Consider the following 14178-nt stretch of genomic DNA (forward strand, 5'->3'; position numbering starts at 1 on the left):
GAACTATATTTGAACTGCCTTGCCTTACCCACAGCTTTTAGAGGAAGTACAGTCAGCTGGAAATAAAAGCAAAATTAGATAAACACAACAGATCAATAACATATGGTAAAACATTTTTAAATTATTTTCCATAAAATAAGAGCATGAAGAAAAAAGTCTACAGAATGGGAGAAAATCTTTGCCAGCAACTCTTCCAACAGAGTATTACTACCCAGAATATATAAACAACTCAAGAAACACCAATCCCCATAAAAAAAAAATAACCTAATCAATATATGGACAAATGAACTATTTGTTCTCAAAAGAAAAAATACAAGTGACCAACAAATATATTTTAAAAAGTTTTCATCTGCGGCCGTCAAGGAAACACAAATCAAAACCACATTGAAATTTCAACTCACTTGGAGGCTGCTGACCTGGAGGCAGAGGCCATGCCAGAGTCCCTGAGCTACGAGGAGCTGGTTCCAAGGAATGTGGAGCTCTTCATCGCCAACTCCCAGAAGTTTGTCCAGGAGACAGAGCTAAGCCAGCGCATCAGGGACTGGGAAGACACCATCCAACCCCTGCTCCTGGAACAGGAGCAGCATGTGCCCTTTGATATCCACACATACGGGGACCAGGTGATCTCACGATTCCCCCAGCTCAACAAGTGGTATCCCTTTGCAGCGCTGGTGGCAGGCCAGCCTGCCTTTGAGGTGGGTCGCTCCATGCTGGCCTCCCTGCAGCTGGTCAATGACTACACGGTGGAGATCAGCCAACAGCCAGGGCTGGAAGCAGCTGTGGACACCATGTCTCTGAGACTGCTCACTCACCAGCAAGCCCACAAGCGCTTCCAGACCTACACGGCTCCCTCCATGGCCCAGCCCTGAGCAGAGGCTGTGATGGGAGGGTGGGCCAGTTTTCCCTGTGTGCTGAGAGCTTGCTTCTGCCTCCTGGCTGGCCCAGCCTAATAAAAGTTGTGTTGCCATCTCAAAAAAAAAAAAAAAATTCAACTCACTTAGAATAGCAATCATCAAGAAAAGAAATGATAAATGTTGGAGAGGATGTGGAGAAAGGAACACTTATATACTGTTGGTATGACTGTAAATTAGTACAACAACTATGGAAATCAATATAGATGTTTCTCAGAAGTCTAGAAATGGAATCACCATATGACCCAGCTATACCACTCTTCATTATCTGTTCAAAAGACAGTCAGCGTACTGATACATGCATATCCATGTTTATAGCAGCACAGGTCACAATAGCAAAGTTATAGTACCAGCTTAGGTTTCTGCCAATAAACAAATGTGTGTGTGTGTGTGTGTGTGTGTATATATATATATATATATATATATATATATATATATATATATATATATATATATATAAAATCTTCTTCAGCCATAAAGAATGAAGTGTCATTTCACATAAATGGATAGGACTTGAAAGCATTCTGTTAAGTGAAACTCAGAAAGTCAAGGATCATGTATTTTCTCTCATGTGAAAGCTAGAGAGCAAAATGATGGGTGGGTGGGGGAAATCTCAAGAAAATAGAAGTGAGACCAGTAGAGGAAGGGGACAGTGGGGAGAGAGGGGAAGTGCTCAAGAACATAATTGACCAATTATGTGCATGTATGATTATATTACAGTGAATTCCATTATATGTATAATTATAATGCACCAATTAAAAAAGAAAATAATTTTACATAAAACTTTTTGGTGCTAAAACCAAGCAGTGCATAGAAGTGCTAATGTAAAAAAAAAAAATTTTTTCAGTGCTGAGGATTGATCTTAAGGCCTCATGCATGCTAGGCAAGCACTTTACCACTGAGCCAAACCCAGCCCACCTAAAGACACATAGAATAGAATGAGTTTTGAAAAAACCTTTCTACCTCATATATCTACCCTATCTAAAAATAAAAAGAGCTGGGCATGTAGCTCTAGCAGCATGACTCTGGGATCAATCCCCAGTACCACAAAAAGAAAAAAGGAAGTAAAAGGCAAATACAATATATATATATATATATATATATATATATATATATATATATATATATATATATTTATATTTATATATACACACACACACACACACATACATGATTAAAGGCTTAATTCTATAGATATTTAAAGTTTCTTTTTGCCTTACAAATTCTGTGCTTATTGTAATTTGCATATGTAATCACTAATAATTACTGAATAACAAAATAATAAATAATAGCACAGATTCTTATGTACCTCAGAAGTTTATGAAAGTAGCTTACTACAAATGCAAATGAACTAAATGTTTAAAAACCAGGAATCTGACTAACGCTTTGTGATATTATTGTTGTGCATAGAATACAATTAGATGTTGCCTTATTTAACTTGTTTATATTTTGCCTTTGAGCAAGTACACTCATGGAGAGTAGCATTTTTTTAAATTTATTTTTTTAGTTGTAGTCGGACACAATACCTTTATTTATTTATTTTATTTTTATGTGGTGCTGAGGATCGAACCCAGGGCCTTGCACATGCTAGGCGAGTGTTCTACTGCTGAGCCACAACTCCAGCCCCTGGAGAGTAGCATTTTGTGTGAAATACTGCTATTCAGACTAAAAGCACCCTACCTAACATCAGCAGGATGGTGGAATAGGTGGTCCCAGCTCTCAAACCACCATAAAATCACCAATTTTAATAACCACCACTGAAAGCCCAGGAGACCAGCTAAGAGTTTCCAGATAGAGAGGGAAAAAAATCTAAAAATAGATTCACTGAAGAACAATTTCATTTTATCTACATCACCTCCCACAAAGCCAGTTCAGTGCCAAGAATGGCCCCCATGGCCCACCAGTTTTTGCATCAGGGAAAGTGAGTTCCTGGCTTTGATAACCTTGCTTGATTCTACCCAAGAATGCTGTTTTGCCCCACCAAGAATAAAGGGAAACTTTGAACTGTATAGTCTGGGGATAGGAAGGCGCAGGGAAAAGGAATAGAGGCTCAATAGCTGGCCACAGATCTTGCTAACTGGCTTTTGGACTCCACCCATACACCTCACAGGACCTGAAGACCTCAACTAGATGACAAGTACTTCCAGCACTCCATACTCCTACCCTGTAGCCACCCTCTGACTCACCCCATCAAATGGCATATGAAAGCCCCCTGTAGACAGAAAATAGACATATGAACTGGTATTATGTGATCTACCAAATCATACAACTTATAATCACAGCAATCATCCATTCTATACAAAACTGGGACCATGACCAAGTAAACTGAATGAGCAAGTAAGTCAAACTCTCACAGTCACTGCCCTACTCCTTCAACACTTCTTCAACCCACATAAATTGGCCTCATAAAGAGTTCCCTCTGACCTATTTAATGGAAAATAAAAAATTATAGGTCTTGTTGGCTCATAAAAGGATCTGCAGTAAGCTTCCAAGAGATGCATATGAGTCGGCTCTACTATACTCCAATTCAATTGGTAGATCTAAAACATACCAGTAAGGGGAAATTATTCTACTAGGAAGAACTTTAGAAAATATGTCCTGAGGTAAGGTTATAAACTGGTTCATTGTCAGTGGCTTATGAGTTGATGAGCTGGACAGAAACATGAAGAAAACAAATTAGTAATTTGGTTCAATTTATGGGATCAGCTGGGAGACCACAGATTTGGAAGGCTAACCAATACATGCCTAAAACTGGCAATCAATATCTGGTGCCATCTTCCTCAAAACATATGTTAAGAGTGGACACAAAATAGTCTCTCTATATATAGTCTTTCTTTTTTTTTTTTTTTTTTTTACAAAATACTGGTGAATATTTTCCAAATTGGATAAAAAGCATAACATTACAGATTCATAAAGCTCGGCAATCACAAGGAGGAAAATTACAAAGGAAATCATACCTATGCACATTAGGTCAAACTGATAAAACAAAGATAAACATCCCAAAAGTAGCTAGAGAAATTATACACCACACAAAAGAGTACAATTATGAGATTTTTTTTTTTTACAGTGCTAGGGATTGAACCCAGGGCCTTGTACATGCAAACATGAGCTATGTCAGTGAGCTACATCCTCAGTCCCTATATGGATTTTTCTTACTGAGATCAGATGCTTTCAAGGTGATATGGCCATAGTCTTAAATAACTTAATGGAAGCATAGAATATAGAATACTATAAAAATTTAACATTTATGAACAATGACTTTTCACAAAGAAGATAACTATGTAACCCACAACTAAATCAATAATTACTCTGCCCTTCATTAATTATTACTTTCTTCCCAAAGATAGTCACTATTCTGAATTCTAACAACAAAGATTAGGTTTACCAATAGTTAACTTTTATAAATTATACATAATGTGTTCTTTTTGTGTCTGGTTTCCTTTAATATGATGTTAGATTTATCCATGTCATTACCTGTGACAGTTGTTCATTCATTTTCACTACTATTTAATACTATATAAATGCCTTATAACTGTACCACTATTTATTTATTATACTGGGAATTGAACCCACAGCTGTACCACTAACTATATCCCCAGTCCTACCACAATTTATTTTATCCACTTTCTGTTGATGTTTTGGCTATTATGAGGCATGCTGCTAAGAACACTATTTTATGTATCTTTTGGTGTATATTTATGCTTTTTTGTTGGTTGTTCTCTTATACCTAATAGCCCACTTTAGAATTTTTTGGTCCCCAAAACTTTAGTGGTTTTGAAGGAAACTTTATTGTTTTTGGAGGTCCTAATGTACAAGTTTACAAGAGAGAAATGCTTCACAAGAAATACGGTTTCAGTGAACAAGAAAGAGACGCTGCTCACTGGTAAGTTTGAACTATGACAGTAAACTAAAAGATATAAAGGGATTGTTCTTTTGGAAGGTGTGAGGGATCCCATTTAACAAGGGGAAACTGAACTGCTGCTACACAATGGAATAAGTAGTAGAAATGTGTGTCTTGTCCATAGCCCAGTTGTGCCAGGGTTGTGAGATGGTTTGCAGACAGGACAAAGTGCCCAGCAATAGCACGGGAGACATGGTTTATTGGAAAGCTAACAAGAGGTCAGAGTCTGCTCCAAGAAGAATTCAGTGGTGATAGACTGACAGCACCTGCAAAACATTCCCCTCCTTCATGGTGTTTTGTCCAATGGCGGCCAGCAGAATGAGCAATACATGCAAGAAAGTAGCTTTCTACAGATAATACTAACTTGTCCTGGTTCCCAGTGTGCATAAGAGAAAGCCACTGTCCTTTAAGATAATATGTATCTGGACTTTCCAGCCCAAACTTGCTCTCATTGTTCCCTTAACTTGGAGAGCTTTTTGGGAACAGAAAGGGACATTCAGGGACATGGTGTTTTGTTGTCCCCTTTGCTTTTGGGATGATACAACATGGAATGTAGGGTGTTAACCAAGATGCCTCTTAGAACTATACTGGCAAAAAGTTAAACACACACACACACACACAAAAAAAAAATCTTGTAATAACCCCACTAAGACTTAGGTCTTAAAAAAAAAGACTCAGATCTTACAAAAATGTTTGGTTCAATTACCTCACCTAGTAAAAGAGTTCCATTATGTGGTAAAAGAAAGCAGCTAAAATTAATCTAGGCTGCATGACCAGCTAAAAAGCAGGTTCTATGAAACTGATGGTTTTTGTTACTTCTCATATTCCAAACCATGGGGCTAGTTCTAAGGTGGCTAATGTTTTTGGTTTTGGTTAACAGCATAATCGAATTGACATCACTCTGTGATGACTTTGTATCTGATGAGAGGAAACTGCATGGTGGAGAAGAATATGAGTATTTATTTCACCTGGTTTCCCCCATTAGAGGTTACCTTGTAACTGGATGTGTACTTTGAAAAAGGTCACCGGGTCTCTCAGAATGAACTCTCCAAAATTCTCTTTCCAGATCCTGGTAAATTCTCCTTCCTATTGCCTCTTTGGGCCTAAAAGTGATCCCCAGCTGTTAACCCTACAGAACTATTCCTTATAATTCTATTATACCGTACACATATATTTTTAATTAGTCCTTTTTAAAATAAGTCCTTTAAAATTATCTTAACTTGAATGTTTCATGTTTCCCATTAATACTCTTAAACATGAATGTTTTATATTTTGTATTTAGTTCTTTTCTAAAATCAACTTGGGTGTTACCATAGCCACACCATCTTTCTGTTAATTTTTGCAAGATATGCCTTTTTCGTCTTTTCTCTTTCTGCATGCTAGTATTTATCATCTCTTAATCTTTATATCTTTATAAATCTTTATGAATCTAATGTGACAATCTTTGACTTTTAATTGGGATAATTTACATTTAATGTAATTGCTGGTATATGAGCCTTAAAAGCTGCCATCCTGTGTTTTGCATTGTTCCATCTGGTCTACAGCCTCTTTTCTCTACTTTCTGTGGGATTGATCAAGTATTTTTTATTCCATCTTTTTAATTAGTTATATTTCTTTTAATATTTTTCCAATTACTCTAGAAATTAGACCTTGGTTTCTAAGTTTAGTGTATATTACTACTTTTACTACTTCCTGAACAATGTAAATGCTTTGGACCATTTTATTTGCCTTCTCATTTCAATTTGTTTTATTGTTTTAAATCTGTGTTTTAACACAAATTTAGCATTGTTTTGTACAGTTAATATTCAGGCGTAAACACATATTTTTCCTTTTTATTGCTTTTAATTCCTTCCAAAATCTCAGAACTTCTGAGTTCATTTTTTCTCTTCTAAAAGGCTGCTCTTTCCTCTGGGGCAGGTATGCTGGTGATGAGGTCTTTATTTAATAATATATTTTGTCTTAATTTCTTAAAGTTAATTATTTTTAAGGAGGAATTCTAGGTTGTTTTCTTTCAGTACTTTGGAGAGCACACCATTTGATTTATTCCTTTCTATCATTCGAGAAAGTAATTTATATTTTTCTTCTAAACATTTAAAACTTGCACCAGGTTTGCTACAACATGACTAGGTATGATTTTGCCTTTTCCTTGCTTAGGATTTATAGTGTTGAACTTTTTTTGTGTGTTATTTGTTCCATGTTCTCGCTCCTCTCCTTCTGAATCTTTAATTCCACCTATAATAGACCTTTTTTACACTATCCCATGTTTCTTTTACTTTTTCTCCCAAATTTTCTATCCCTTTTGTTTCTCTATAAATCTATCTGCATATTTTCTTCTGAACTTTCTTTGAATTCCCTAATTTGTCTTTAGCTTTATATAATTGGCTATTAAATCTATCCACTGATTTTTACTAAGTATTTCAGTTATAGAATTTCCATTTGGTTCTTTGTGTTTCCAGTCTCTACAATTATTCCTAACTTTAAAAAGTTCCTGAATATGTTAATCATAGTTATTTTAAATAATAAATATTTTTAAAAATAATTATTACTTCATAATCCTTATGAGTTCTGTTTCTATAACTTCTTTTTCACTGGTCTTATCTTTTCATGTACTGGTGATTTACATGTGCTGGACATTGCATATAGAATATTGTAGAGGTATTTTGAGACTCTGGATAACATTACTTTCCTTGCTAGAGGATTTTAAAAATTCTGTTCGGCAGCTAGATTAAGGTCTTTACAGTCCAATTCAGGACAAGTATGATTCAGTTCCTGCAAAGTTATAATTTATTTTCAGTACAATCTGATTCTTAAAGTTCAGCACTTTAGAATCTCAACTGAAAACCTGAGGCATCATCTCTTCCACGGAGAACCCTAAACTTTAGTTGTTTTTCTTCCCATTCTTACCCAGTCTTATGAACTTATGGAAAGTTCATAAGTTCACTTTCTTGGTTGTTTTTGGAAAAACCAGATACCTCCAAGGGAAAGAGCCCTAAATGCTGCAGGCATCTCTGTTCCCTCTTCCTGTCCTAAATATTGGCCCTGCAATGCTCAATGATTTGGTAGTTTTCCATTGCCTTTAAATAGGGGTATTTATTTGTTTTGTTTTAATCTAGTTTTTCTAGTTATTCAAGCAGAAATATAGGCAAAACCATCTAATTCTTCATTACCAGAACTCTAGGGGTTTCTTTCTCTTTCCTCCCTCTCCCCTACCTTTTTTTGGGGGGCAAGGGGAGTCCACATTGTGGGGAGGACTCATGCATATTAACCATTCACTCTCCCACTGACTTACACCACAAGCCCAATAACTCCTTTTTAATGTCAACGATTTTACTAAAAACTCCCTACCCATCTGAGTTAAAATACACAAGGTAGTTATTGTATATATGTTTAGTTTACAAATAATGTTTGGTACACACGTATCCAGAACCACTGTAATAGCTGTCACTCAAGAATTTATAACTCAAGGGCTGGGGCTGTAGCTCAGTGGCAGAGCACTTGCCTAGCATGTGTGAGGAACTGGGTTTGATCCTTAGCACTGCATAAAATAAACAAAGAAAATAAAGGTATGTTGTCCATACACAACTACAAAAAAAATTTTTAAAAAGAATTTGTAACTCAAAGGAAAATACTGATAAAAAACAAAAGCATATTCTCAGAAATGTCAAAGTATGTTTCCAGTTTGATTAGAGATTTCATGCATTAAAGTAGAGATAAAGTTCTTATTTCGACCTTCTATATAATAAGAAGCCATTTAAAACTTCATTATGCTGTATTATAAAGGAAGCTTTTTATCTGACGGTGCCATGCAAAATAGACTTGAGAAGGAAGAACAGAGGCAGAGAAACTCACAAGACATCTACAGTAATGGACCAAGTATGAGTTGATGAGAAGTGTCATAGTGTAATGACAAGAATGTTGATGTTAGAATCATAGGACTAATAGTAATTACTGGTCCTGTCACATTAGTCAGTCATTTAACCTGTCTGATGCCGCTTCCTTATTTACATCCTAATCACCTTATAGGCCCCTCAATAAACATTTGCATGAAATGTTAATAACATCTGTTTAATTCATGAAGTGGCTACATAAATATGATGAAAAAAATTTTTTAAATATAAAATGTAAAATGCATTAAAGCCTAAAGAAGTAGAAACAAAGAAAGATAAAGAAGGGTGAGGTGGGCACAGTGGTGCACGCTTATAATCCCAGCAGCTCAGGAGAAGTTGAGGCAGGAAGATGTCAAGTTCAAAGCCAGCTTCAGCAAAAGTGAGGCACTAAGCAACTCAGTGAGATCCTATCTCTAAGTAAAATACAAAATAGGGCTGGGGATGTGGCTCAGTAGTCGAGTGCCCCTGAGTTCAATCCCGAGTACCCTCCCCCGGCAAAAAAAGGTGAAAGACAAAGATTAATGTATTGAATCTTGGTGACTAGAAAAGTGTACTCACCTAAGTAGGTCAGTCAGGAGAGGAACAGATTTTTGGAAACCAAGACAAGGACTACAGAAAAAAACTGTTTCATTTAATTTTAATTATAGAAACTTCATCCAGCAGGCAGTTCTCTATTTCAAATATTAGTTTCCTATGTGATTATTCAGTCTTGTTCAAAAAATTTTAAGAATTCCTAAAGAGAGAAAGAAGTTATCTCCTGGGAGCCTGTATCGCCTCCTCATTTAAAACAACAACAACAAAGAAAAAGCCTGTACCTGCTGAAGTTCCACTATTCTATAAAATTTATTAGTAAAGTGATGACATAGGGCATTATTTACAGATGATTTGTTAGGTTCCTCCAGTTTAATCCACAACTGCTATTCTTCATATGCACCCTTTAAATGGTTGTCAATACCAGTAGCTTAAGGTACTAGTAGTTTGTTGTAATCCAAGCATGCATTTTCTTTAGCTTCTACTCAAATTCCAGTTCCATATGAGACATAATCAAATGCCTTATTGAAAATCAAGTGCCTGATGTTTCTTTTACATTTTAAATGTACATACCTTTCATTTAGACCCTAAAAGGTAAGACAGTGTCTATCTTCTTTAATTCCCTAGGCAGTTTCTCCTATTATTTTTTTTTACAATAAAGTATAATGGAACTGGCATGGTGGTGCAAGCCTATAATCCCTCTGATTTGGGAAGCTGAGGAAGGAAGGATTAAAAGTTCAAAGCCAGACTGAGACTGTAGCTCAGTGGTAGAGTGCTTGCCTTGCACATGTGAGGCACTGGTTTCTATCCTTAGATAGTGTCCATCTACAACTTAAAAAAAATAAATAAAAGTTCAAAGCCCTCCTCACCAATTTAGCAAGGTCCTCAACAACTTAGTGAAATCCACTCTCAAAAATAAGGAAGGGCTGGGCTGAGGATGTGGCTCAAGCAGTAGCGCGCTCTCCTGGCATGCGTGCTGCCCGGGTTCGATCCTCAGCATCACATACAAAGATGTCATGTCTGCCAAAAACTAAAAAATAAATATTAAAATTCTCTCTCTCTCTCTCTCTTTTTTTTTTTTAAATTTTTTATTGTTGGCTGTTCAAAACATTACATAGTTCTTGATATATCATATTTCACAATTTGATTCAAGAGGGTTATGAGCTCCCATTTTTACCCCATATACAGATTGCAGAATCACATCAGTTACACATCCATTGATTTACATATTGCCATACTAGTGTCTGTTGTATTCTGCTGCCTTTCCTATCCTCTACTATCCCCCCTCCCCTCCCCTCCCCTCCCCTCCCCTCCCCTCTTCTCTCTCTGCTCCCTCTACTGACATTCATTTGTCCCCCTTATATTATTTTTCCCCTTCCCCTCACTTCCTCTTGTATGTACTTTTGTATAACTCTGAGGGTCTCCTTCCATTTCCATGCATTTTCCCTTCTCTCTCCCTTTCCCTCCCACCTCTCATCCCTGTTTAATGTTAATCTTCTTCTCATGCTCTTCGACCCTACTCTGTTCTTAGTTACTCTCCTTATATCAAAGAAGACATAAGGGCTGGGGAAAAACTGGCAAAAAAATAAAAAATAAAAAAGTGGCAAAACTCCCGAGTTCAATCCCTATTACAATCACAAAAAAGTGTGTGTGTGTGTGTGTGTGTGTGTGTTTCAGAAGTAGCTCTTTTACACTGAGAATTTGTCCTATACTACCCAAATTTACTTAGTTATCTCTGGATGACTTGTAGTATTTTACTAAATCTGGGGACTTAAGTTCCTAATAATATTTGATATCTTTGGTAATTTTGGATAGAAAGTCTTCATCCAATAAAAAGCCAACTTGGGGGTTAGAACAAATTCTCCTCTGCATCTTTTTGCTCCCTTTCATTTATTCTAGTTTCCTTTACATAAATAAAACATTACATGGAAATATTTGCTTTTTCTAATTTTTTTTCCCCAAGTAAAATTTTATGTACTTAACATCCTTTCTACTTCTATTTCAAACAAAATATTTTATGCTTGTACTTGAAACCACAGACATGTATTAGCACCCCCTCTTGAACCTTAGAGAACCTGGAAGTAAGTGAAAAAAATTGAGCAATGGGAAAATAGGTATTGTAAGCTTTATTCTGTGGCAAAAATATTTCTCTCTTATTGAGGAGTTAAGTGTTTCACAGAGGTGAATCCTCCATGACTGAAGCTTCAGCTATTCCCTATGGATAGTAAGTAATGCAGTCTGAAGGGCCCTGTCATCACTGTCTGCTGGCAACTGTTTAATAATCAATTCTGGAGGCAGGAATGGTGAATCTCTTATCAGTAGTATCTGAAGATTTCCCTCAAATAAGTATATCTACTGTGGGCTACCACAGGACATCACTAGATGCAGAGTTGAGAAAGAGGTACACACCATCAAACTATTATATAATACTTCTACTATGAGAATTCCTTAGATATGACCACCAAAGCATGCTAGTAGATATTCAAATGTTAGTACAATGATGAAAGTGAGTTTGAGTATTCATTATTGAGTCTTATTAGATTTTAATATAAATTTCTGCTTATATTTAATATTTAATAGCTGTTTTTAACATTCTGCCTGCAAAATTCCTAAATTTTTAAAATTGGTACTTATAAGCCAGTCCTAGCTCACCACTATCTATTCTCTGAGTTTTGGAAGTGATATGGGGACTAGCCAATACAAATTGAGCTGTTTCTGCTAACTAATGATAGAAGAAATAAATTAAGGACTCAGATTTATATAGTCAACCATTATGCTATGTCACAGTAAAGTACTTCATGCATTTTTCATACTTCTCCACTTTCATATTGCCTTGTTATGACTTTATTAATTTTAAAACTCTTTTATGGCTGCTGTTGGCCTTTAATCTGTATTTCCTGTAAATAAATACTGACAAAGGAATCCTGTATATAATGGGAAAATACACATACACACACATCAAAGAAGCTTGAGTTGAGGCGAGTATCCCGGTTTATCCAGGTGGATCCAATGTAATCAACAAAGGACCTTAAAAGAAAGAGGAGGCAAAGAGTGTGTCAGAATGATGAGACGTAAGGAAGACTCAATCAATCATTGTTGGCTATAAAGACAGTGTTCACAAGACAAAGAATGAGATAGCATCTAGAAGCTGGGAAGGGTAAGAACATAATTCTGCCCTAAGACCTCCAGAAAGGAATGCAGCCCTGCCAGATTTTAGTCTGGTATGACCTATTTTAGACTTTTGGCTTCCACATTCGAATTTTTCTTTAAAATACACAATTTTGCATGGCTTAACAATGGGGACATAATCTGAGAAATAGGCCATTAAGTAATTTCCTCTGTGTGGACATCATAGAGTGAACTTACACAAACCTATATGGTAGAAGCCAATCAATCAATGCTGCCTCTTGATTTGATCAAGAGATGTGGTAAATTGGGCATAGTGATACATGCCTGTAATCCCAGATATTGGGGAGGCAGAAGCAAGGAATATAAATTTGCATCCAGACTCAGCAACTTAGCATGACTCTGTCTCAAAATAAAAATAAAAATAAACTGGGGATGTACTCAGTGGTAAAGCACCCCTAGGTTCAATCCCCACTACCAAACAACAACAACAACAAAAAAAAAGAGAGTTGGTAAACATGTTATGAAGCTGTTGCTTATATAACACAGCATACTGTTTTATAGTGAAGTTTTTAATAAGTATACTCTAATATACAAATATTATTGAAATGCATTTAAAGGACCAGGCAGGGAGGTACACACCTGGAATCCCAGCAACTCTGGAGGCTGAGACATGAGGATCACAACTTGGAGACCTGCCTGAGCAACTTAGCAAGGCCCTAAGTAACTTAATGAGACCCCTTGTCTCAAAATAAAAAATAAAAACCGGGGATGTGGCTCAGGGGTTAAGCACTCCTGGGTTCAATCACCCAGTACCAAAAAAATGCACTTAAAGGCTTTCTTCTTTCACTTTCAACTCTAGAATCAGATTTACTGCTTTATCTGTCTTACCTGCTTAGTATTTCTTGACTTGAGTACTCAAAGAGTCAAAAGGTCTTAACAAATTTCACTTCAGGTATATGACAAAAGAATTTTAGTAACCTCTATCTTCATCAGTATTTCCAAAACTAGATACTCTACTTTTTTGTTTTGTGATTTATATCAGTAATCATAGTAATTCCTATAAAGTTATAACTAGATACTCTGTGATTTCAGATTCTATGCAGTATTTAGGTTTATGATCTTGTTGGCAGCACATAATAGTACTTTGTCTTGGGAAAATGAGAACAGATAAAAAATATTCTGGGTAGAATTTCTGCCATGTGAAAGCCAAATGACATCAAAGAATGAAAAAGGTGTCCTAATTGTTCTGGCTAAGAAAAGTGGTGGGACAATTGTCATATGGAACATAGCAATTAGTATAGATGTGACAAATTTAAAATAACTTAAATTTAGGTAGTTTGCCTGTATTTGTTTCAAGAAGCAATTTAATTTGCAAAAAATTAAAATCATATAGTACCTAGATATTTTATTAGCTTACATTGTTCTATGTCTAATATGTAATAGGTAAACTTTAGTTTCACAGTTCTTTAAGAGCTAAGTGCACAGGGAATTCACACATTTATGTTTTAAGTTATTTATATTAGGATGCTATACTTTATTATGTTATATATATGATTTTGTTATATGTATGGAGAGGAAATTCTAAAAAAAAAAATATGCTTTTAGGCAAGTTCTATCCAGTAACTAATTTTTCTTAGGGCAAGTATCTTAGCTCTTTCTCACAATCATATGTCATCTGGATTACTTCATTAGCACCTTAACTGTTCTCCTTACCTCTAATCTCTATCCTTACTTACAATTTTGATACACCCTTATTGCTATTATAATTTTTTGTGAATAAAAATCTGATCAAGTCATTTTTATAAATTCAATTTCCCCA

The sequence above is a fragment of the Marmota monax genome, unplaced genomic scaffold (genome assembly GCF_021218885.2).
Source record: "Marmota monax isolate L192 unplaced genomic scaffold, Marmota_monax_Labrador192_F-V1.1 WCK01_AAM20220418_F8-fsc00002, whole genome shotgun sequence".
In the NCBI taxonomy this organism is placed as follows: Eukaryota; Metazoa; Chordata; class Mammalia; order Rodentia; family Sciuridae; genus Marmota; species Marmota monax.